The sequence below is a fragment of the Acomys minous genome, assembly GCF_964271855.1.
Source record: "Acomys minous genome assembly, chromosome: 8".
In the NCBI taxonomy this organism is placed as follows: Eukaryota; Metazoa; Chordata; class Mammalia; order Rodentia; family Muridae; genus Acomys; species Acomys minous.
In genome coordinates, this window is record NC_140489.1 from 33,345,123 (window position 1) to 33,371,056 (window position 25,934).

At 52.1% G+C, this 25,934-nt stretch overlaps 1 protein-coding gene across 5 annotated transcripts in view; it reads left to right on the forward strand.

Moving 5' to 3' along the window:
• MIDEAS (mitotic deacetylase associated SANT domain protein) overlaps nt 1-25,934 on the forward strand; it is a 72,871-nt gene that overhangs the window by 7,341 nt on the left and 39,596 nt on the right. The window contains exon 2 of one of the 5 annotated variants that reach the window (XM_084792065.1): nt 2,130-2,230. The exons of 2 other annotated variants lie outside the window; for them this stretch is intronic. The gene's annotated coding sequence lies outside the window, so the exon portion shown is untranslated. Of the gene's footprint in view, nt 1-2,129; nt 2,231-18,920; nt 20,788-25,934 lie in introns of those variants that run through there. 2 more of the 5 variants (XM_084792067.1, XM_084792063.1) reach the window with 2 other exon arrangements.

Here is a 25,934-nt window from a genome sequence, read left to right on the forward strand (position 1 = left end):
TCCCCAGCTAGTCTTCCAGATTCAGTCTCAGCAGCTAGAGGGAAGTAGGAATCCACGCACAGGAGTTTGGAGATCGTTCTCCACCAGTCCATGTGAGGCTGCCTCGCTTTCCCCAGGGGCTAAACACTCTGTCCGGCCGTGTGGATGCCATGATTTATGCCACTGGTTGCTTACAGAGGAACGCTTGGGTTGTTCCCAGCTCCTGCGGCTGCACACAGTCCTGCAACGAATACACCGACTTCACCTTCAGTCAAAAATTCTCAAAATAGAATTTCTCTGTGAAGCCCTCAGTGTCCTGGAACTCGCTCTGTAGAACAGGCTGGCTCCAAACTCACAGAGATTCCCCTGCCTCAGCCTCCTGAGTGCTAGGATTAAAGGTGTGTGTCACTACCACACAGCTGAACTGAAAATTCTTCCCCCCCCCCCCATATAGGGTTTCTCTGTGTAGCCTTGGCTGTTCTGGACTCACTTTGTAGGCCAGGCTGGCCTCGAACTCACAGTGATCCGCCTGCCTCTGCCTCCTGAGTGCTGGGATTAAAGGTGTGTGCCACCACGCCCAGCTCAATTGAGATTCTTAATGGCTACATATTGGTGGAACTAAGATTTTCATAAAAAGGCATTTTGGAAGCCAGGCGTGGTGGTCTTTAATCCCAGCACTCAGGAGGCAGAGGGAGGCGGATTGCTGTGGGTTCAAGGCCAGCCTGGTCTACAGAGCAAGTCTAGGATAGCCAAGGCTAACACAGAGAGACCCTGTCTCAAAAAAAAAAAAAAAAAAAAAAAGGATTTTGGGTCAGGCAGTAGTGGTGTGCCCTTTAATCCTAGTGTTTGAGAGGCAGGCAGATCTCTTGAGTTCGAGGCCAGCCTGGTCTACAGAGTGATTCCAGAACAGCCAAGGCTGAAACCCTGTTTCAAACAAACAAGAAAGGAAGGAAGGAAGGAAAGAAGAAAGAAAGAAAGAAAGAAAGAAAGAAAGGAAGAAAGGAAGGAAGGAAGGAAGAAAAAGAAAGAAAGAGAAAATGATCTTTGAACTGAACCCAAATCAAATGTAAGTCAGTCAGTACTTTTTAGAACCTGCTGTTTGCAAAATAATGAACTGGGGCTCTTAGGGACTGTCATCTACCTGCCCTAGTTTAATAACTGCAGTGACGACATCACCACCCAGGATCTGTGTTCTTAAAGATGTAAAGCTAGGAAGGCTGTCTGTGCTGTTTCTGGGTATCCCACCCAGGGCTTCACACATGCTAGCCACCTGCTCTGTTGCCAAGTTAGACCCTTAGCCCTTAATATTTATTTATTTATTTATCTATTTGTTTTTTGAGACAGGGTTTCTCTGTGTAGCCTTGGCTGTCCTGGACTCACTTTGTAGACCAGGCTGGCCTCGAACTCACAGAGATCCACCTGCCTCTGCCTCCCCCAGTGCTGGGATTACAGGAGTACGCTACCAACACCCAGCCATGCCGGGCTCTTTTTTTTTTTTTTTTTTTTTCGGTTTTTCGAGACAGGGTTTCTCTATGTATCCTAGGCTGTCCTGGACTCACTTTTGTAGACCAGGCTGGCCTCGAACTCACAGCGATCCGCCTGCCTCTGCCTCCCGAGTGCTGGGATTAAAGGCATGCGCCACCACGCCCGGCTTCCATGCCGGGCTCTTAATTGATTTTGATTGCTAGCAATTTGTTAGGTCTTCCAAGCTTTCTAAGCAGTTAGTTGGCCAGCAGAGTGACTTAGTGCACCCTGGGTACAGATGTGGTATGAGAAACACCAGGAAGACTGAGAAACCCTCTCAGCTCCCAAAAGGAACGAAGAGAAGACATGGCGGGACAGGACACCCTGAAACAGCTGGCCAACATGGGGCCAGTGTTTCGGGACAGCTATGGAGCTCTCAACACTGCCACAACGAGGAGTCCAAATGGGTCCCGCAGGCTCACAGAAGCCTTGTAGGCCCAGGTTTGACTCCGAGGGCAGAGCTACCTGAGGGCGACTCCGGCCCTGGGAGAATGGAATTTGGTGGGATAGTCAGGAGATAAGATAAAGAATACAAATATAGTGAAAGGTAACCTTGAAAGTCCTTTAGCAGACGCCTGATGTATGGCAAGCATGATTGATTTTCTTTTTCTTTTTCTTTTTTTAAGGACTGGGTCTTTCATTGTGTTCAGGCTGTCTTAGAACTTGCTCTTTGAGCCGGTTGTGGTGGTGCATGCCTTTAACCCCAGCGCTTGGAAGGCAGAGGCAGGTAGGTCTCTGTGAGTTCGAGGCCAGCCTGGTCTACAAAGAGAGTCCAGGACAGCCAAGGCTACACAGGGAAACCTGTCTGGGGGGTGGGGTGGGGTGGGAAGAAAAAGAAATAGAATTTGCCCTTTATTCAAGCTGGCTTTGAACGTGCAATCTTCCTGCAGCCTTCCTAGTGTGACTACAGGTGGGCACCATCACGCCTAGGGCATATAGGCTCTTGATACTTACCTTTATTTAACCTGTCCTGTTGGTGGGAGAAGATTGGCCACCAGATGAAGAGGGATGTGTAGTATGAAAAGCGTGTGCTGTTGAATTACACAGGATGCTGGAATGCTTATCTTAAGATGTCCCACCAGAACAGGCTTGGGGCGCTCGGCCTATGCTTCCCCTTGTTGGGAACAGCAGCTTTACATCACTGCTTTTTTTCCTTGTTCTGCTATGTTCCGTCTTTTTCTGCCTTCATTCCCTCCCCTCTCCTGGCCCTTCTAATAAGCTTGACCTTTGGCCCTGTATAATGTAAATGAACGTGGTAAGAGAGCCCATTGTTGAGTGCCTGTTGGAAGTGCATGGGGGCTGGAAGACGGAGAATAACCGTGTGGGGTTAAGCAGGAAAGGCTCTTGGAACAGGTGCCCAGGGGATCGGGGATCGTGGGATCCGTGGAGCGGGTTTTTTTTTTTTTCCGAGACAGGGTTTCTCTGTGTAGCCTTGGCTGTCCTGGACCCGCTTTGTAGACCAGGCTGGCCTCGAACTCACAGCGATCCACCTGCCTCTGCCTCCCGAGTGCTGGGATTATAGGCGTGCACCACCACGCCCGGCTATGGAGCAGGTTTTAAACTGCAGCTTGCGCATGTAGGAATGCAGATGAAAGCCTCGTGTTTGGGTTGCCTGTACTTGATGTGGGGCTGAGAGAGGGCACTGGCCAGGTGTAGGGGTGCCTTGCTCTAAAGACTGTGGTCTGCTGTGTGCCCTCTCCTTGCTCCTGCCCTTCCTTGACCTTCCTGCAGAAGGCCAGGAGGAGGCTTGCAGAGAAGTAACCATATGCATCTGTCTTCTCCTGCACACACTCTGGGGTACCTGGGAGCCGTCAGCCGCTGCCTGGACCTTGGCTTGCAGGGGAGGCTCAAGATGTCTGCTCTCCTCTCTAAGGAGGCTTTAGCACATGGCATTTAGAGTCTGACTTCCCCAGTTGTGGGAAGAAAGTTGGTCATAGCCATGGCAGTGGTAACTTTGCACTGTGTGGTTTACAAGGTGTTTTCCCTCACTCTCTTCATCTTTTCTCTCACGCCACATTCATTTACCGAGGGCACAGTGAGGAAGAAAGTGAGGGACAGTGGCATTAGGGATACAGTGATGGAGAAAGCTCAAACTTCCACTCTGCACTTACAGTCTGTGAGGGGACAGCTGGCTACAACATCCAGGGGCAGCTAAACATTAGATAATTCAGTGTTCAGGACTAGTTAACCCTTCCAGGGTCAAGAGAGAAGTGATAAGTCAGGGAAGGCCTAGTATGCCCTTGCAGGGTATGTGTGCTATGCAGGGCGCTGAGGAATTAAAGGAGAGGCTCACCAGGTGGCGCATACCTTTAATCCCAGCACTCAGGAGGCAGAGGCAGGTGAATCTCTTGAGTTCGAGGCCAGTCTGGTCTACAGAGAGAGTTCCAGGACAGCCAGGGCTACACAGAGAAACCCTGTCTTAAAAACAAAAAAATAAAACAAAACAAAAAAACCCAACCAACAGTGAGAGAGAGACAGACAGACAGAGAGAGACAGAGACAGAGACACAGACAGACAGAGACAGATACAGAGAGAGAGACACGGAGACCCGGAGAGAGGAGAGAGAGAGACACAGAGACACGGGGGGAGAGAGAGAGAGAGAGAGAGAGAGAGAGAGAGAGAGAGAGAGAGAGAGAGAGAGAGAGAGAGAGAGAGAGCGCACCAGGACACTGTAGAGGCAGGGAACAGCTTAGCAAAGCCTGGAACCAATTGCAAGTGGCAGAGACTGCTGAGGACTGGTGGAGTGGGCAGCCAGGTTGTGGTCTAGCCGTATGTGCCAGCAGAGAGGTCTGGACCACTCCTGAGACAATGAGGAGCAGCTAGAACTAGGTGTGGGGGTTGTGGATGAGAGTTCCCTTTCCAAAGAGCACCCAAGCTGCAGCATGAAGCGTAACTGCAGGTTGGGAAGGCTGGCCCAAAAGGCAACAGTGAGAAGGCATTACAGCTCGTGAAAGAGGGAGAAAGGTAGAAGCTGCTTAGGAGACGTCAGGGAGTTGGCTGCATGGACCCACTCAATGTTCAGTGCCAAGAAGCCAAAAGGTGACCTCAGATTTCTGCTCAAGACAGAGACGGTAGAACAGATACTAAGGGAAAATTGAGTCTGAGTTCAGCCACGCGGATTGACGTGTAGGAGCCTGTAGGGCAGCTGAGAGAGATGCCCAGTGGGCAAATGGGTCTAGGGTAGGAAACCCTCAAAATATGGCTTGTGGGGTTTGGCCCTTCCAGCTCAGTAACCCACCTGGTTCTCACCAGGCTACTCCAAAGACACGCCATCTAAGTAAGAGTGGTGGCTGCAGCCCAGGACGGGTCTCTAGCCTCTCGGCTCTGTCAGACATCCTGGAGCAGGTTTTCTGGGGCTCACCAGTACATGGAAAGCAGTGGGAGCTCACAGAGAAAAATGACATCATGCGAGGAGGAAGCGGGGGAAATCACTGGTTAAGGGATATGGCTGAAAGGAGGTAACAGACTGAGAAGATAGCCAGGGGAGGAAGGAAGGAAGGAAACAAGAGAATGGGAAGCCAGGATAACCCAGGAAGAGAAAGCGCGACATTTGATGAGAATAAGGGACCGTGATTTGTGCATGAAATTATGGTGCCTAGCATTTTGTGAGAGTTCTCTAAACTTTGTGAGAGTCTTTCTTTCTTTCTTTCTTTCTTCCTTTCTTTTTGTTTTTGGTTTCTCTTGTAGTCCTGGCCGTCCTGGATTCGCTTTGTGGACCAGGCTGGCCTCGAACTCACAGAGCTCCGCCTGCCTCTGCTGGGATTAAAGGCGTGCGCCACCACGCCTGGAGAGAGTGTTTCTTAAACTGGATTAAAGTAGATCCACCACTGGTCAGTGAGAAGTCAAGACAGAGAGCGCTGAAAAGACCTATTGATTGGTTAAGGAATTAGGTTTTGAGGCTTTGCCCTGGAGGTGGATGGGGCATCCCATGAGATGTGGCTTCCTACAAGGTCTACATCGAGGTTTCCTCAGTCCAAGTCCACCTTTCCCTGAGCTGGTGAGGAAGGCGAGGAGGGTCCAAGGCAGCAGGGATGCTTTTTACTTCTGATATTAATACTTTGAATGTGGGGTGCCTGGTCAGTTTAAGAGCCAGTGTTGTATCTAGCCATTACAGCACGTGCCACAGCAGTCATCCTCAGGTGGCTGTGATCCTTTGGGATCATTATAGGTATTTTAATTAATTAGATCTCCACAGAGGGAAAGACAGAGGCAGCTCTTCTTCTCTCTTCCCTATTCCTCCTCTTCTTCTCCCCTCCCCCCAACCCCCCTTAGCACTGGGAATGAAACCAAGAGCCTTATGCATGTTGGGCAAGCATCCTATCACTGAGCTACATCCTCAACCGAAACCCAGAGGCTTGAGTGAAGTGTGGCTTCGTGGGCCACGGGGGTCTGTGTGTGGATGGGAGATACTAGGGCCAGTTCTTAGTTCTCCAAGTAGAAGGTGACTCTAGCTGAGCTGACAAGTCATTTACTGACAGGATATGTGGTGTCTCACTGAACGCCCTAGAGGAAGGTTCAGTAGCCAGTCAGGATTTTGTGGGAAGCTGGCTAGCCGGAAGCATAGCCAAGGTGATGGAGACACTGGCCCAGGATTATTTCCTGAGATCAGGCCTGGGTGGTACCACCCCTCCAGAAAGGAGTTCTGAACTAGGCCAGTGGTTCTTAACCTTCCTGAGGCTGCGACCCCGTAACACAGTTTCTCATGTTGTAGTGACCCCCCCAACCGTAGAATTACTTGGTTGCTACTACATAACTGTACTTTGCTACTGTTATGAGTTGTACTGTAATTACCTCATATGTGACCACCCCCCCCCCCGTGAGATCTGTGACCCTTGGGTTGAGAACTGCTCTAGCAAAGCCCGTTCAGTCAGCTCAGCTTACCCTATCTGTCTGTGTGTTTGTTGCTGGTCCCCAGGAGCCAAGTCTGGGAGTTTGCAGCTTCTCCAGTACTAGGGTGGAACTCTGCCTCCCCCCCCCCCATCTCAGTGCCAGGTATCTGAAGCTGAGGGAGGGGGGCACATGCTAAGTGGATAGGTGTCTCCCACAGAGTCCAGAGGCCATCCCAGCACTTAGATTGAGATGATGGAAGTGCGGGATGCAGGAGAAAGAGACAGGACATTCCTCTTGGGCCATTAAAATGTCCACCTCTTGATCATAATCTTTTTGGACATCTTTCCAAGTCTTTGACCTTCAGCTGAGCGTTAGGATTCTTGTATGCTCTAGAGAGCCAAGCATCTCATTAGCAATTGGGTTTCTTCTCTGCCATTGGAGCCATTCCAGTGGGAGAAGATGACCGTCCCAGCACGTGGGGAGGCCAGCACCCCTGATTCCATTTGGAAGAAGACTTCAGCGCCGCCCCGTGAGAGCAGGCGCCAAGGCATGGTGCTCTCTAGGTAACGGTTCCAACTTGACTTTTGTTCCTCTTCCAAGGCTGCAGGAGACTCACGGGATCCATGAGGTGTTTGGGAGGGGTACCATTTTACTCTTCAGACCAGAAGTTAGTGCTTAGCTCCTGGTTTGGATTGTGAAACAGTTGGGGCCTCTGGTGCCCCAGCAGTGGGCACCCCCACCCCCACCCCCAGTTGTTAAGATGTCAATCTTAGGTTAAGATATTCTACCCAGCCTTTTTCCTGAGATAGGAGCTAGGGCGTTGTCTACCTGGGACTGTCAGCATTGCCTGTCACATCCTTGCTCAATTTTCCCAAAGTTACTGTGTGAGCTCTAGCCCTCTTCTTCTTCTTCCTTCCTTCCTTTCTTTTTTGTTTTTTGAGGCATGGTCTCTCTGTGTAGCCTTGGCTGTCCTGGACTCACTTTGTAGACCAGGCTGGCCTCAACTCACAAAGATCCGCCTGCCTCTGCATCCCAAGTGCTGGGATTAAAGGCGTGCACCACCACTGTCCAGCTTCCAGCCCCCTTCTTGTCCTCACATTGTCTCTCAGAAGCAAGGGCCCCTTGACTGAAAACATGGCTGTTTAGTTCCAATAACCTTGGGCAAATGAACTAATTTTTGTAAAAAGCAAAAAAGAAAAATACAGTTTTGAAGTTGCCAGTGCTTAGCTATGGCGATCATAAGTAGTAGTTTAGGAATTACCCCCCCCCACCCCCACCCCCCAGTGCTGAAGCTTGGTGACCAACATAAGGTCAGGATTGCCAGGCTGGTGGGGGAAAGATTACATTCCTGGCCATTTTGACTCTCTCAGCTGCTGTACAATAAACTGGCCTATGTATATCCAGATGAAATAACTTGTGTGAAGAGCAGCATTAAAGCGGAAATGAAATCTCAAGGGACCCGAGTTATTCTATTAAAATACAGCTTCGGTCATGTCACTCTTCTTTCAACAGCCCTTAGAGCTGCCCACATCCTGCGGGAGAAACCCCACCTTTCTCTCAGAACAGCACCAAGGCCCAAATTCTCTCACACCCTGGTTGCCTCAGTACAGTCCTTTCTGTTGGAGCTGCTTCTCCCTTCTAGTCTCACGCCTCCCTGCGCGTGCTCAGTGTTCCCACTGTGCGGAACGGTCTCCCATGCCCTCCCTGCCCTTTTCCCTCTTGGCAGATGTCCACAGCCAGAAGTCACCTGTTTCCATATTGCCCCTTTGAGCCACCACCTTTGAGTTTCTGCCATCAGTCTCCAGCTGTGAGATGTCGGAGTCAGATGCGGGTGTGCTTGGAGTCTCACTGGCCTGGAATGGTGCCTGGCACACAGTAGGGGTTCCATGGGGAGGAGACTGAGGGCAGCCCGAGGGAATGTGGGTGCAGTGAGACCTGTTGCTCAGGTGGCTAAGGTGTGCTTGTCTGTAGGACAGCCCCTTTCCCCAGTCTCCTTTAGTCCGTGCTATTACAAATGACCGGGGATTAAAGGTAGCCGACTTGCCTTTCCATTGGAGGAAGCACAAATCCTGGCTGCCTTCAGCGGTCTCCTCTGTTCTCCTGCGCAGCAGCACAGTCCTGGCTCTGCACAGAGAGGGAATGAGGAAGAACGCATCAGTCCACTGTAGAAGGGGAGAGAGATAGGCAACCCTGGGCTCCTTCAGATGAAGGCCCTGCTCAGTCTAGTGGTGTTTCCTGTTAGAGGGTGGGGAGAAACTTGTCTTACTGACAGTGACTTCAGGGTGTAGCATGAGCCCCAAATCAGAAACTTGGGGCCTTTGTATCTCTATAATATGGTTTAGAACACATAAGGTCCTTCCTATTTGGAGATGCTGCAAGCCTGTGAATGCTGCCTGCCAGGTGGTTGTCTTCATGGTGGGAACCAGAGATCTGTGGAGGCTGTCCTTCACTGACTAAGACCTCTTGGGGGCTGCGTGCCACTTGGAGAGTACTGTGGGAGATATCATATCTTTCTTACTGTGGCTGATGAACTGGACTGTCTTTCTCAAAGCTGAGGCAACCTCAGGCAGACCTCAAGTGCATTGCCTGTTAGACCAGCGGGGATTTGCTTGGCTTACCCTGCTCCTAGGTGTATTTCCAGAACCTGGAAGTATGTGGTGCTTCCTCTGCATGTTAGGAGCCCGTCTTTGTTCCTGGCAGATTAGGTCATGGGGAGCCTGGATGGCAGATGTGTGAGCTGATGTCCAGAGAGGTTTCTGCTTATTTTAAGATGGCCAGTATGCACGCATTGCCTTAGTCTTTATCTCTGTGGGGCCCGATCTTACCTGTTTTCACCCAGCCCTCTACTCTACTCTTCTAAATGTCGCTTCATTGTTCCTCTTCCCAATCAGTTGTACCACCTCCAACACTGTAGAGCATCCAGTTGTAGGGCATTACCCTAGATGCATTTCTGTGCATTACTGTTATGCCCGCATGTATGCCTGTGTGAGGGAATCAGATTTTGGAGTTAACAGACAGTTGTGAGGTGCTGGGAATTGAACCAAGGTCCTCTGGAAGAACAGCCAGTGCTCTTAACTGCGGAGCCATCTCCCCAGCCCTGGAAATTGTGCATTTTAAGGGTAGGTTGAGCTGGGCATGGTGGCACAGGCTTGTAATCCCAGCATTCAGGGAGGGAGTGGCAGGTGGATCTCTGTGAGTTCTAGACCAGCCTGGTCTATAAAGTGAGTCCAGGACAGCCAAGATAACACAGAGAAATACTGTTTAAACAACAACAACAAAACAACCCTCATTATACATGAAATAAAGGTTTCTTTTAAAAGGGTAGGTTGAAGATTCAAGAACAGTAGGCTGGAGAGATGGCTCAGTGGGTAAGAGCATTTGCTGCACAAGCATGACCTGAGTTTGGATTCCAACAGTCACATAAAAAACTGGGCGTGGCAACATATACCTATAACCCCAGGCCTGGGCATGAGAGTGGAGGGAGGAAGATCACTGGGACATATTGGCTGTGTGTGCATACATACGTAGACATAGCACACACACACACACACACACACACACACACACACACGTGGGAGGAGACATATGTACAAAGCTGTAAGTTCAATCCTAGCACAGGGCAGCGGAGGCAAGGGTTGTGGTGGTGCTGTGTGTCCTGATTGCTGGGATTGAGAGGTATTGTCCGGAGAACTTTGAAAAATAGACAATACCTGCTGTTAGTGTGCAGGCGATTCTGCTGGTCTGCCCTCAGGGACCCAGCACTGTCTTACATCACCTGCCACTGGCCATGTGGTCATTACTAGCCACTGGACCCCAGCACCCCAGGTCTCTCTCTATTTCAGCTTCTCTCTGTTCCAGCCCTGCCCTCCCCCCTTGCCCTCCCCCTGCCTTCCCCCACCCTCCCCCTGCCCTCCCCCCTCCCCTGCCCTCCCCTTGCCCTCCCCCTGCCTTCCCCTGCCCTCCTCCCTGCCCTCCCCCTGCCTTCCCCTTGCCCTCCCCCTGCCTTCCCCCTGCCCTCCTCCCTGCCCTCCCCCTGCCCTCCTCTTGCCCTCCCCCTGCCCTCCTCCTGCCCTCCCCCTGCCCTCCCCCCTGCCCTCATGGCTCACTCAGTGCTTCTACCCCTTCTCCAGGCACTCCTCTCCCTTCCCCCCACAAACTTCCTTATACCAGACCTGTTGCATGGTGTAATTTCTCAGGGGGGCACACCTTGGCATGACCTGCCATGGTACCCCCTCACTGCGTCATTATATAGCATAACGGTGGTAGCTGACAGGGGACAATATATATTTTTAAATGCCGAGCTTGAAGCTGTAAGAAAATGCTAATTGCCTTTCACCTATTAGAGCTACTCTTGGGAATTAATTCTAAGGAAGTAGGAACAGAGAGCTATAAGCACAAAGATATTTGTGGCAACAACGTTGTTTAAAATAGCAAGAAGGGGGTTGACAGCCTCGGGGTCCCATGTGGCTACATAATTTGTGATACCTGGATGTTGGGGAGTATTGTGCTGCATTGGTGTGAAGATGATGCTAACTGATGGGAAAATGTTGATGAATTTTGATGAAACTAAGTAAAACGTAAGACTGCCTGTGCATACACTAAGGTGAACACATAGACTCTCAAGTGCTTGGTCATAGTATAAATTGATGGAGTGCAAATGCTGGGTTTGCGGTGAAGAGGTCAAGCTTGGAGTATTTGTATATTTGATGTATCCTACCGATACTTTTTTAAAAAGATTAGGCTCCAACATCAAAGACTTTGGAACTGGGCGGGAAGGTCAGGGAGGGACTCCAGGCCTTCCTTCCATCTGTTAGCACCAGGAAGGCCCAACTGCTCGGGCTTATCAGCTGCTGCTGTTGCTTGCTGGGGCTGGTGAGTTCAGATCTGCTTGACTGCACAGGCTGGCTAGCCACATAAACGGCAGGGCTCACAGCACGAGGACCCTGCCTCCTGCCGCTGGAGTTCATGAAACTCCAGGTGGTTCAGAGACCCAGAAGATTGTTCACACCGGAGTTTCCAGGGAACCAGCCAGCAGATGAGCACGGAGCCCTTGAGGCTCTGAGCCACCCACTCACTTGCAAGCCCCAGCCACAGGTGGCGAGAGCCAGCTCCCTCTCTGGCAGTTCCTAACAGGTAGCAGGAGGGTGTGCTTTGCAGGCTGACCTCCACAGCCCAGCGTCAGCCAGGTGGGGCCCTAGTGAGGTAGTGTCTTGGGTGTGTCCATTTTAGTACGTACTTTAGTATTAAACTTAGAGTTGTTTTTTAGTGCTGGCCATAAGAAGCCTCCCCCCCATATTCTCCCCTCATCCAATCCACCTTTGCCTTACCACAGAGGGTGTCTGACTCCCCATAATGCCCTCAGCTTGCAGCTTGGAGCTGTGCTGCATGCAGCGGAGAGCCAACCCTTTCCTGATCACCCTGTCAAATTAGAGCATTTCCGACTGTGCGTCGCCCTGCCGATGGCCCAGTCAGTGTTCTATTGGCCTCTTCAGTGTGGCCCTTTCCTCCTGACACATGGCATTTCTGTTTGGAGACCCTTTCTTTGTCCTTCCCGAATGACCAGCCCTGGATTGTGACCCCAGCAGGAAATGGAGATTCACTGGTTTGGAGGCTTGTGGTGGGTGGAGCTACAGAGCTCTGGGTTGTATCTTGAGCGGGCAGGCTGGAGCTTGCTGGGACAAGGGCCACCGTAACAGAGCTTGGAGATCTGGCTTGGATATGTCCGGGCCTACGTGAGACCCTGTTATCTCAAGCATATGTGTGCTAAAACCACATTCCAGAACTGCCAAAAGATCTGGAGTTCTTTCGGTCCTGTGATCAGCTTGAAATAAGGACCTTGTGGCTGGCAGTTTGCCAGGGTCAAAGAAGAACTGGGAAAAAGTGCGGGTTCAGGGTTTACCTGGATGCTGCCGAGGGACACTCAGGAGTGTCTTTCGTGTCTTCCAGGACAAGCAATACTCACTCGTCTATGTGACTGGGGTGGGGGTGGGGCAGGCTGTCACATTCCCCTCCCTTGTGGTACTCTGGCTCCATCTTCATCCAATGCCTACACTGCCTCAGCTCTGATCACTGCTGGTGGCTGAATATTAATTACTGCAGAATCTAAGGAGCAGGTCATCTTCCTGAGTTTGAGGACCAGCCCATCTCAGTTCCCTAATTTAGAGACCACGTGTGTGCCCCAGGGTTGTCAGCTGCTCAGTTCTTTCGAAGCTTGAAACACAGTTCCATAGAAACAGTGCTATAAATGGTTCCTGGGTTCCTAGGCTAGCCCACAAAGAGCCCGGGTATCGTCCCAGAAGCTGCTGAGATGAGTTATTAGTAAAATTGAGAATGCACGCACAGCAGCAGGGGTTAGCACTGAGAATGCCGGAGGTTAAATAGTGTGGGCTTATGTGGGGAACTTCATTTTCTTCTCTGAGAGGTGTCTTTCAGAGTTGTCCAGATAAAGAAAATTCTGGCGTCCTTTTGCCTACAACTGTTCGTTCTCCCTCCTCTACCTGTTTGCATTCCTTTTCTTGTCCTCATCTGGGTACCTGGGGCTCCTCCTGGGGCCTTGGCCTGGCGGGGGATGTCTCCTGATCTTGGTTAGAAACATCATCACTCATTGCTATTTAAACTGACCCCATCAACCTGACAGGACAGGCGTTACACAGCAACAGTTTGCCCCATTCAGACTTCTCACTTGATGGCATCTGTGGGCGTCTGTTTGCAAGTCGGCCGGCCTCTGCACACTTCTTTGGGCTAATTTTGTCACTTTGTCAGTGATTTCATCGGATTGGTTGGCGTCTTGAGCCCACTCACCTTTTATCCCATTGTGGTGTCGTACCATAACCAAAGTAGATTTCGGTTTCTTGGCTCCATGTACAGTTGCTATGAGCATCTCTTGTTCCACCTGTATTTGGGGGGTATTTTGGCTTGTTTCCATGGGAGGTGGTCTCTCAATCATATTTACCTACCTGGTCAGTCTTGACTCTTAGGAGACAATGTCGGATCGCATCTAGAGTTAAGCAGGTTACGGTAGCGCGGCAGTGCATGGACAGCTGTCTCTCCGGCGCCTTCCTAGCAGCAGCCTTCATGTCTGATTTATTTATTTTCAAGTTGACTCAGCTGTAATGGGGCCTTAATGGGGTTCTGATTTGCATATCCTAAAATCGATGCTGAGACTACAGTTTTCCTCCCTGTTTGTGTTTCCGCGTGTGTCAAGCCCTGATCGTCTCCTTCAACTGCAGAAACTCTTGCTTGCATGTATCTCTCCTCCTGGGAGAGTCCTTCCTCCTTCCCTGCCGGCGGCGTGGGGCCTACCCCTCAGTCTTGGTCTGATTCACCCCCCTCACACCTGAGGGATTGACCACTCTAGTGACTGTGGCCTTCAGCTTTTTGACTGCTGGGGTACAAGTGACAGGCCATCCCTGGGAGCCCTGGGATAGAGGCTGAAGGGCAAGAGGCTGAAGGAGGCAAGGGCTTGTCTGGGAACCTCTGCAGGGGGTGGGGGGGGTGTGGTTGCCCAGAGAGTGCCTGGAGAGGGAAGCCTCAGGCTGTAGAGCTGGAGAGGGCCCTGGAGTTCCTCTGGTCTAGGGTCCTGCACTTAAAGGACATCAGGGGACTGGGAGGATGAAATGAGGAGCTGGCACAAGTGGGAAGATAAATGACAGTGACCCATGACCTAGGATGGATCAGGAACAGCAGAAAATTAGAACGTGTAACAGCCAAGTGTCTCTGCCACGCCTCTTGCCGCACCACTTAGCTCCTTCTGCAAGGAAAGTTCAGTGTAAGATGTAGTCAATGCCTCCCCACACCCCACACCCCCCAATTTCTCTGTGTAGCTCCCGGAAATCAATCTTTAGACCAGGCTGGCCTCGGGATCCACCCGCCTCTCCTGGGGACAGGGATAAAAGGTGTGGGCCACCAGCGGGCTCCAGTGGGTTTTTGTTCTTTTTTTTTTTTCCATGACAAAACAGAAACCCTAGCTTTCATCTAAAAACTTCTGATTTATTTTAAAAAACATTCGAGACTTATTTTTATTTTGCCCATATGAGAGATTTGTCTGTATGTTGCCTGCACGCCTATCTGTATACCACTTGTGTGAACTGCCCAACGAGGCCAGGTGAGGGGGTCAGATCCCCTCGAACTGGAGTTACAGATGCTCGTTAGCCTCCAAGTGAGTGCTGGGAATTGAGCCCAGGACCTGTAGAAGAGCAGTCAGTGCTCTTAGCTGCCAAGTCATTTCTCCAGTCCCTAAATCTCCTGATTAAAAAACAAAAACAAAAAAAAACTTGGCAGTAAAATCAGTTAAAAATAAAACATAATTCGGATCAGATAAAATATCCCTGTGAGGGAGAGCGGTCCCAGTCTGCATCCCATCATTTCGTTCTGTTTCCTTATTTGGGAAACAGAGAATCTGTGTCCAAGGTCAAATCCTTCTGTATGACCTTGGGAGATCGGGTTTCATCTTGTCCAGCCTCAGCTTCCTTTTCTATAAAATGGGGATAACGGCTTCCTCCCAGGGTGCTGGTCAGCTCCCAAGCTTAGATATGAAGGCCTCATGATGCAGTGGATTTCATGCTGCAGGCTCTAGGACCCAGAAGACGGCATGTCAGTAATAATAATATCATATGCCACTGAACCTAAGGAGCCACTGATTATAATAAGTACCATTATTTAATGTCAAGCTAAAAAGGGAAAATGGGGCTGGAAAGTTGGCTCAGCAATTGAGAGTGCATACTGTTCTTGCAGAGGACCTGAGCTGGGGTTCCCAACAGCCCTATCAAGTGGCTCACGCCGCCTGTAACTCCAGGACCAGAAAGTACACTTCTGTTTTCTGGACTCTGCCGACACCTGTACTGACATGGACATACTAATACGTAGACATAAGTGGTGTGTGTGTGTGTGTGTGTGTGTGTGTGTGTGTGTGTGTGTGCACGCACAATTTTAAAATAATACCTTTTTTTTTTTTCCGAGATAGGGTGTCTGTGTAGCCCTGGCTATCCTGGATTCACTTTGTAGACCAGGTTGGCCTCAGACTCACAGAGATCTGGCCCCAAGTGTTGGGATTAAAGGTGTGCACCACTATGACCAGCTGTTAAAAAATAATAAAAAATTTAAAAAGAGAAAATTGTGGTAATTAAATCATATCCACAGGCCTATAGATATAGGATGGATTGAGCCCAGAACTTTGAAGCCAGTCTGGGCAACATAGTAAGACCCTCTCTTACAAATAGAAACTAAAATCCAATATTCAGCCTAACCAAACAACAAATACATTTTATCCACGGGCACAAGCTTCCTGATTTCAGAGGTGCTAAGATGGAGGTGAGGTGGGGTATGCAAAATAGGATAACAATGAAAGTAGCAATTAAGTTATGATTTATCTAGTGATTGATTGCAAACTTCCTATGTATGATTTCATTAAAGTGTTCACTAGCACCCACCAAGTACAGGTGTGGACGCTGAGGTTATAAAGATCTAAGCTGTGCCCCTGAGGGGCTCTGATCTAGCCCATGGTGCTCTGACCCAGAGAAGGTCAGCAAACAATAGGAGATGTGCAGATGGATGATGGCTTGAAGATAACCCAAGGACCAGTGTGTAGGAGCAGAGAGACCCAGAAGGGGTTTGGGTACCGGAAGTTTACTGAGCAAGTGCTGCTAAGAGGGAGGGAAGCAGCGATTAAGCAAGGTGTAAGGGGTTGTGGCTGGAGCTCACAAGCAGCCCCCGCACCACCGTTGGGCCCACCAGAGGCTCCTTTGATGGGAGTAGCGGTGACCTTTCAGCCAGCACTCAGTTGCCAGCTTGGTAAAAGGAGCCTTGGAGAACTCTACCGCTATGTAGGCATCAGCTTCCCATGCTTGGAGGAATGAAGGCAGGCTTGCTAGAAGTGCTGCCTGGGTGTGGGTTACCTACAGGAGAAGAAGGAGAGTGCTGGATGGTCCCAAGAATATGAGCGTCTTTTTTTGCAGGGTGTGTGTGTGTGTGTGTGTGTGTGTGTGTGTGTGTGTGTGTGTGTGTGTTTGTTTCAAGACAGGGTTTCTCTATGTAGCCTTGGCTGTCCTGGACTCACTCTGTAGACCAGGCTGGCCTTGAACTCACAAAGATTAGAGTGCTGGGATTAAAGGCGTGCCCCACCATGCCCGGCCAGATCTGAGCGTCTTAACAGTCTGGTTCCTAGCCCCCTCTTTATGCAGTAGGTGACAGGGACAACTAAGGAGTGGACACCCTGATGGCTTATGGGGTCGTACAGTGTTTGTGGCCAGAAGCAAGGGGATTGGAGGTGAGGAGAGAGTGACAGCCACCACAAGTCAAAGACCTTGTGTGGCCAGACATTTAAAACTCTCCCATCCTCACTTTGCAGGTGAGCTAACTGAGTGTGGCTGGTGTGAGCCAGGGTTTGGAACTAGGTCTTAACTTGGACATTCCGGTGAATTTTGGATTTCAGTGCATGACTTATCAATATTTGTTTTTAGTTTAGAGCACGCTCCACTGCACACGATGGATCTCTGGGTATCCCTTTCTTCCTGGCTCACTGCAGTGATGTAGGGAAGCTGAGTTTTAGCCAACAGCCAAGGAGGGAGTCTGTCCAGGGCGGGTTCTACAGTGGGCCTGGGACTATGCTAAAGTGAGACATCTGAGAAGCTGGCAGCTCTGGCCCCTTAAAGAAAGGGTGTCTCTGTCCCTTGGCCCTGCTGGCCAGCCCTCCCTGGCAGCCACACCTGTTTTGTTTTTCTCCCTGTACCCAGCCAGATGTCTCTCCCAGAGTGACAGCAGCAACTGGGGACATCTATAGGAGCTCCCTTTCAGGCCTGTAGGGGAGGGGCAGGTGGGAAGTGCCCAGGGATGCAGACAGCTGGGGGCTGGTGTGGCTGGCAGGCATTCCCTAGGGCAGGCCGAAGGAACTGTGAACCAAGGAGGAGGGTCCCTGGCTCTCAGGGGTGAAAGAGGTCAAATGCAGAGGCTTCTCTGCTTAACTTCCTGACTGGGTGGCTTTAAGCTGTCCACTCCCTCAGAAAGGACCTGGTAAAGTATGAGGAGAAAACACAGCTATGGGGGGGGGGTCCCCTAATCAGTCCATGTCCACAGCATTGTGGAAAGGTAGAGTGGAAAGGATACAGAAGGCATGGAGTCGGGGCGGCTTTGGAAGGACACCTAGATAAGACACCAAATTGATGTTGGAAATGTCCCTCTGGCGGAGCCCAACAGAGGGTCATCCTGGGACCAATGGGACCTTTTTTGGGTGGGAGAGTGTGTAAGGATCTTTCCTGGAATTAAGCTCTTGAAATGAAGAAAGCAGTGAGGAGGAATAAATGCAGAGGAATAAATAGCAGTTATAAACCCTTAGAACATGGTGGATTTGTTATAGGCGCGCGCGCGCGCGCACACACACACACACACACACACACACACACACACAAAGCTCAGAGAAGGAAGGCTCCTGACAACCGTCCCAAGGTTGCACAGCACAGTTATCTTAGATAGGATCCAGACTCAGTCTTGGTTTCCTATGCTTTCCACAATTTTCTCTGTCTTCTCTTGTAACTCTACACAAGGAGGTCTTAAAGATCATATCTTTATTTTGCAAAGGGAAATAGCAGAAGGGACCTAAGGAACCTGGCATGTGGACTTACAGTGCCCTCAACAGTCTTTGTACCCCGTGAAGGCTAACACTCCACATACACTGACTTCAGTGGGGGGGGGGGGGACAAGCTTGGGGACTGGGGACAAGAGAACAATTTTATTTTCTCTTCTTTTTAAAAAAGCAGTATTAGTATGTAGCCCAAGCTGCTGCTGCTGGCCTCCCCCCCTCCCCCAAACTCTTGCTCTTACTGCCTCAGCCCCCTGAGTTCTGGGATTACAGCATGTGGCACTACTATTTCCTTCTCTCCCTACCCCTCCCTTTCTCCCCTCTCTCCCTCTCTTAGCAACTAAATGCAAGGTCTCATGCACTGAGCTGCATCCCAGCCCCAAAACTTTTTTTTTTCTAGACAGGGTTTCTCTGTGCAGCCTTGGCTGTTCTAGACTCACTTTGTAGACCAGGCTGGCCTTGAACTCACAGTGATCCACCTGCCTCTGCCTCCCAAGTGTTGGGATTAAAGACGTGCGCCACCACGCCCAGCTAACCTTTTAATTCTGTAATGAATGATGACAACAGAAAGTTAGTCGAGGTACATGGGTAGTAAGACCCTGGGCTTCTTGGAAGCCTCTGCCCATTCGTGATAACATTTGCTGTCATTTAACTCATGTACCATTAAAATCACCCTTGGAAGATTTCTTAAAAAAATAATTTACCTATTTTATTTGCATGAACATTTTTGCCTGCATAAATGTGTGTGTATGCACCACGTACGTGCCTGGTGCCTATGGAGGTCAGATCCTCTGGAACTGGAATCATTTTAGCTCCTCCCCCCCACCCCGCCCCCTCAACTCCGAGAGAGGGTTTCTTGTGTACGGGGAGTGTTTGGAGACTTGTTATTGTGGATGCTAAACTGGGGAGCCTGGACTTTTCTTGTAGAAAGGGGCTTCCCAGGCTCTTCCTCCCCACCCTCCCTCCCCGCCCCCCTCCCTCAGTCACAGAAACATGGATCTTAAACTGGAAGAGATTTTTTTAGAGGTCATCTGGTCTCATCCCCTGGCTTAGTTACCGGTATTTTGTAACTAAAATTCTCTGGCCTGTTTGTCATAACGGGACAAATAAGTCCTTGTCTTCTGGGGGAGGAGTGCCTTCCAGGTGCATGCAGGTAGCCCTGAAGCCAGCCAAGAGCTGGACGAGGATGGCAAAGCAGCGCCTCTTAGTTATTGCAAGCGTCTATGCAGCAGGCTCCCTGTTGTCTGTGACAGGTGAAGACTCAGCCCTGCGGATCTCAGGGACGAGACTCATTCAGCGGCCCTTCTGCTTCTGCGAGGAAGCGCTGCACCTGACGCTTAGGACTGCTCGCCAGGGAAAGTGGCTACCAGAACGCAGTGTGTTCCTCAGTGGCTTTTCCTTCAAAGGGAAGCCTTCTGACTCATCTTAAGAAGCTACAACAGCCAGACAGCAAAACACACCTGACTTTCCCTCAGCTCTAAAAGAACTCTTGAGTTTCCCATCATCCACCAAAAACAAAAACAAAAACCAAAAAACGGGAAAAGAGGCATTCTCCGGTTGGGGCCAGGAAAGTATGTCAGAGCCCATTAAGAAAGGCAAGGAGCCTTTAATTCCAGGACTGGGGAGGCAGAAGCAGGCAGATTGCTGTGAGTTTCAGGCTAGCCTGGTCTACCAAGTGAGTCCAGGTCAGCCAAAGCTACACAGAGAAACCCTGTCTCGAAAAACAAAACAAACAACAACAAAACAAAACAAAATAAAAAGGCCAGGGATGTGGCCTTGAGTCAAAAACTGCCCAACTTTGGCCTGAGTTGTGAGAATTCAACGCAGGAGCTTTTCATCTCTTAAGTAATGGTCATGTGAGCTCTTTATAGGGACAGGGTTGGTTTCTTTATAATCTTCCCACCGCAGGCAGGCTGTAACTCAGGAAGGCTGCTAATGAAGTGCCTTGGAGAGGATTGTGCTTGCTTTACTGCATTTGAAGCCACGGTTTTCTTGGTGGAGGGAAGCGACTTGTGTCCTCTTCGCCATGGCGCACACACATACACTTTCCTGGCAGGCTGGAATGGGTTTCCAAACATTTCGTCACTGTCTCCTCCTGACCTTGGTGTGCAAGGAACAAGCCGCGTGGCCTGTTGGTTACAGAAGAGCTATCGGGGGCTCAGGCCTAGGCTGGGGGCAGGGTGGCCGCAGCCTTGCAAGTGGAGGTAAGGTCTGCTGGAAATCCCCAGCCCCAGCAGCCGCCCCGAGGTTTAAAGACGCCTCCCCGGCCTTATTTGGTCGCAGGAAGTGGGCGGCGCGGAGCCTGCAGGCGGAGAGGCCGCCCCGAGACAGTTGTGCTGATGAAGTGGTAGAGCTGGTTCCTGCTCGCCGCCGTGCCGCGCGCGCCGGCCAGCCACTGGGCGCTCGGCGCTCCCAGCCTCGAGTTGTGCAATCCTTTGTAGCACGCCAGCTAGTCCTCCTCCTTCACTGTTGCCTCTCGCCCTCTCTCTCTCTCTTTTTTTTTTTCAAGCTGTGAGCTCAACCGATGAGTCAGAGCCGTGCAATCCTGACACTGCATCGCAGGACTGGGGGTGACACGCAGGGAGGGAGAGCGCTCTCGAGGCGGACTGTAAGGGCGCGGGGCGCGCCGAGGCTGCTGTGTCGCGAGCAGCGGGTGACAGCACGCACGTCCCGCCCGGGCCCTGCCAGCAAACTTCCCAGCTCCGGGAGGCGCGGGTTTGGCTTAAGCCCGGCGAACGCCGCGGGGAAGCGACGGCGCCTGTTTGTTTTTAAAAAATCCGAGAGTGCGTGCAGGCGGCTGGGCTCTTCCGAGGCGACCCAAGGCGGCGGCTCGCGGCGGAAGGAAGGAGGAGTGCTGAGGCCGGAGGCCGAGCAGGAGCTGGGTAAGTGGTGTTGCCCGGAGGGTGACCGAGGCCTGCAGGCGGCGAGGCCAGCGAGGGGACCCCCGAGCGACCGTGCAGGCGGTGGCTGCAGCTCTGCACACGCGGGGGCCTCCAGTGTCTAACTTCTGCGGCCTGCGGGGCGGCGGGAGCGGGTGCGTGGGCCGCCGTAGCTCGCCTCCGCCCGGCCCGCACCGGGCGCCCGCAGCTGCGTGTGCAACGCAGCCCCGCCGCGTTTGTGCAGCTACGCAGCTAGCTCGCGGCCCGCCCACCCAGGCGCGGCCCCGGCTGGAAAGCCCTCCCGAGCCCTACCAGCGGCCGGCGGGGACCGCAGCTGCTGTTTCTGCGCGCGCGCGAGCGCCAGAAACGTGGTGACCGCAGGGACCCGCTGGCGTGCCGGGCCGGGGAGACGCGACGAGAGGCTCGCGAGCTGCGAGAACTTGCAGCGGGCGCCCCTTCTCGCTCCCGCTCCAGCGTGCTGGGCGCTGTGTTGGCGCGGGGGACTTTGCGGGGACAGCCCTGCGGGGAGTGGGGGCAGGGAACCGGGGCCGGTGCTGGCGAGAGGCCTAAGCTGGAGTGCTGAGCGCGCGCGGGCCGGAGGGCGAGCTTTGGAGCCGCCTCTCACCCCGCGCGTTCGCCGCTGCTGGGTGCAACTCAGACCTGTCATCCGTCTCGCCCGCCCCCGCACGCCCGCGTCTCTGGTCGGGTGCTGGGTTCCACGGTGCTTGTCGTGAGCTTTGGAGCCCGGATTCGTCTGGGCCCTGCATATGGCGGGCTCGGTGGAGTTAATCATTCCGCGCCCCTTACGGTCACAATGGGGGGCATGGGGACCTCTGCTGCGTCCCCCTCCCCCCCCAGCCAGGCCTTAAAGAAAAGACAGGGTAGCTGAGGAACTTTGAGCACTTGGGGCTTTCAAACCTCAGAACCAAGGCAGAACCTGGAGGAGGCGTCTGTCACTCGACAGGGAGGCTACTGAGTGTCCCAAACCATCTTCTGGCCGGAGCTGCTGAAAAGATGAAAGGGGAAGTTTCTTGCCTTGTTTTAAACTTTGTTGGCTGCAACTTCGGCGGCTACTTCCTGCTTCCACCGTCCCACTTCGGTGTATGTGCTCAGGAGAGGCAAGATAGGGGAGCAGTGACTGGTCTTTGAGGCCACTGCGGCACGTGCGTGTAGGGGATCCCGGTGGCACCAGTGGCTGGGGAGGGGGAAAAGTGGCTCTATCCAGCACAGGGAGTCTGGCCTGGAGCCCTGGGTTATCCTTACCCTAAAGTTTTAGGCCTAAGAGGGCTTGGTAAAAATGGAATTGTATCTCTTGACTGGGTACCTCGGCTGAGGGGGTGAAGCCATCAGAGCCACCCACGGAAAGTATGATCGTGCACTTTTAGCATGAGAGAAATGCACCCTTTCGGCGTGGTCAGGTGACTCCAGAACCCAGAGGGACAGACAGACCTTCGGGTTGAGAACTTTATGGGGCCTCTCTTTTCCTGGGCTCCACAGGGTGTAAACATTCAATTACTGTGATAAACTATCTCGTTGCACAGCCCTGGCCCAGTCTCCATTCTAATTGGATTGGCCTCTGGCTGGTTGCTCTCGTCTGTAACTCCTGGGGGTCAAGGGGTGAAGAGCCTGAAGAATGCCCCCAGGTTTAGGGCTTGCTCTGGGAAGGGCTGCCGCGTTCCATCGTGGCAGCTCCAAGCGCCAGGTAGAACCCCTGTTCTTCAATTCAAGAAAGTTCCTTGGAGTGCCCGCAAGGATGAAAGTTTTAACTTTTAGACATGAGATTTTTTTAAAAAATAGCCCCAGTGTTTGACCCTGGGCTGCTGCTTTTAATAAACAGAAGCTGGGGTGGGGGCGGGGAGTAACATGTAGCCACAGATGCTTGCAGAACCCAGGGAAATGCCTGGCAGCCAAGGCTTCTGGAAAAAGGCAGGGTGGGTAGAAGACAGAGAGTGCTGCGTCGCGTGGCTAGTTTCCTGTGGACCTGGACCACAAATCTTTAACCTTGATAGTTTGCCACTGAAAAGAGAAGCTTGCTGATGCTGGTGTGAGGGCATATGTCGCGGAGAGACCTCTGCTTGTACCTTTTAGCCCTGTGCCACATGTCCCTGCTGAAGGTCTGCTTCTGGACACGTGACTGCTGCTTTATGTGCACACATGTGTGGCATCAGAAGCATAGGCTGTCATTCATAGAGTTGCTGTAAGGAAGGACACTGTGTCAGTACACGCAAAACATTGATAGCTTCTGCTTTAGGGCAAGCTTAGGGCTGTTTCCACAGTGCCTGGTATCCAGTAAGAGTTAGCACTCGGTAGGTAAATGAGTGAGAGCTCTTCATCCCCCCACCCTATTCCCCCCCCCAAAAAAAAACCTTGCTAAGGTTAATGGTATATACCCCTTTAGTCCCAGATACTTGGGAGGCAGGTATGGGAGGATTACTTAAGCTCGTGAATTAGGGGCCATTGCGGGGGTGGGGTGGGGTGTGCGCTATGTGGTCTCTGCCTCTAAAAGAGAAATAGGATTTGACGTGTGGAGGGCCCACTGAGTCCTCCCTCTCCTATAGGGACCCTCACTGTATCCTTAGTTTCGAGAGAATCAGTTCCCCCCAAGCATCTTGTGTTGGTTGGTCTAGCTTACTCCTCAGCGCCTTCCTTTGCATTTAGCCTTTGGGAGTCTGCATTCCCGACCCACTGGGACCTCACAGTGAAAGCCCTAGAGCCTCCTGCCTGGAGATCTGGTAAATTGGTCATTTCCTTTGGCTGGGACAGGTTGGCACCTTTCCTGGGTGTGTGTCCGTGTATTAGTGCAGGGACAGCTTTGTGTGTGTGTGTGTGTGTGTGTGTGTGTGTGTGTGTGTGTGTGTGCTACGTTTCCCTGACTCATTGCAGACTGCAGGAAATGCAGCCAGTGGTGGATGCACATCACAGCCCTGGGAGGCTAAAGGAAGTGAAATTGCACCTTGGGCTGGGGCTGGGAATGCTGAAATCCACAGTTCTTAGTAAAGGGACCAGCATTTGCATTTGCAGCAGCATTGGGTACTCTGCAACTGTGAGCTCATTTCTGAATCAGAAGCATTACAGCATAACCTCTGTGCTGGAGACTGCTCTTTGGAGTCCACATCACCCTCCTCCCACCCCCACCACTTGCACACTTCTATGAGACTCTCACAGTCACACATTTGGGAACTGTAATAGTCGTGGGGGGGGGGCATCAATTCAAATTCCAGAGCCATCAAGCCAAACTGGTCCACACCCACTTCCGCCTCCACACTGGAACGCCATTCCTGGATGGTGTGTGGACAGTCACCGGGCAGTGACTGAAGGAAGCCTGCGGGTGCATGGAGATGACTCCACAGAGAGGTTCATACTCCACTTCTTCACCTGCAGTGCGGCCTTATGAGTTGCTTAATTACCACCCCGCCTTGTGCCCCGCGCCTCCACCCCCCCCCACCCCCCCACCCCAGCCTCGAGTTTCTCTTCTGTGGAGAGAACAACAGTACTTTGTCCAGTTGCTGTAAAGGCGAAACAAGATTACGTATGCAAATCGATGGGCCGGAGGGGAGTAGGTTTGCAACAGATGCTAGCTGTCCATTCACTAGGTGCAGGTCCAACTCCTGTTCGCCTTCTGCAAAGCCCGGGGAAGAGGAAATGAAGGGTGTCCTGCTCGTGGTAGGAAATCAGACTCTGGGGCTCGCTGTGGCTTGTTCAAATGAAGCTTATTTTCTGACTCCGTAGGTCTTTGCTTTACTCCAGGCCACCCGGGTCCAGGCTGGTACCAGAGACTGTCTGTCCCTGGAGAGGAGGGTAAAGGCTCAAGTTCCCATTGGCCACTTTGTGCTCTGGGGATCCTACTCTAGGCCCCTGCCTGGACAGCTTACCTGACCAGACAGAGGGGTTTTGCAGATTTGGAAATAGGTTTTCTGTCTCTGTCTCTCAACCTCGCCTTCTCTCTCCCCTCACCTGAACCCTAACAATGTGACCTGGATGGAGGTTCAGGTAGAGCTGGGGTGGGAATTGACCCACTAAAGAGCACTTTGGCCCTTCCTCCAACTGAATTAGGGGTAGGGACGAGGCGCACCGCTGTAACAGTACCTCGGAAGGGGCTGACTAACTCAGCCGAGGCTTTGATGGGTGGGGACGAAGGTCTCCCCGTGAGAGCCTGTTGCTCTCGGTGCCGGTGTGGACTGGTAGGGAGAACCAGGACAAGTGGCCCATCGCGTCCCTGGCAGCTGTTACTCTTTCTCTTCCTGGAATGGCGCCCCACACTGTGGCCAGCCCGGGAACGTGCTCCCCAGTTCCCTTCGCCTTTCTTCCAGCCACAGGGAGCTTGTGGCTGAGAGTGCTTCTTCCTCCACGGCTCTGGGAGGGGGAGGGGAGCCGCCTGATGAGATCTGGTCACCAAAGCTGGAAGGGAGGGAAGTCCGGTAGGCTTGCAGCCAGCCGGGGACTCCCCCCGAGGCCATCCAGATTCTTCTGGGAAATGGGCTCCAGAGAAGAAAGGTGGGAAGGGGGCTTGGGCTTCAGCTTTTCCCAGGTAGGGTAGGCAGAAGCCCTAGTTCAGCCTACTGTTGCCAAGATTTGCCAGCTGGGAAGGGAAAGCCACTAGAGCTCCGAAAGGGGCTGATGCAGGTAAATTGGTGTGGATGGGCCCACGCGTCAAGCTCCTCCCAGCAAACTCTCCTTCTCAGCTTGGGGCAACTCCTGGGGTAAGCACCTGTGTCCTCAGCTGACCTCATGGGGTCCCAGGCCTCAGTTGGCCTTAGTTTATCATCCTGGGCTCCCCAGCTTTGAGGAATCATCCCAGAGCTGGAAAACATCTGGGGGCGTCTAGCTAAACTCTTTCCTTACCACACAGGGAGGCCAAGAGACTGACTTGCCAGTTCCCACTTTGCCTTGGGAGGGTGGGAAGAAGGGATGTGCCTACATCCGGTGTCTGTGCTCAGGGTCATTGCTCTATCAGTTTGTAAGTTGGAAGGGCTGAGAGCCCTGCAGGAAAAACCCAGAAGGATACTGTCTAAGGTCTTGGGCGTGGCTCAGCCTTGTGCTGGCTCCATAATTATTTGTGTGTGTGTGTGGTGTGTGTGGTGTGTGTGTGTGTGTGTGTGTGTGTGTGTATGTATGCGCGCGCACACTGTGGTTGGGGAGCTGCATCTAAG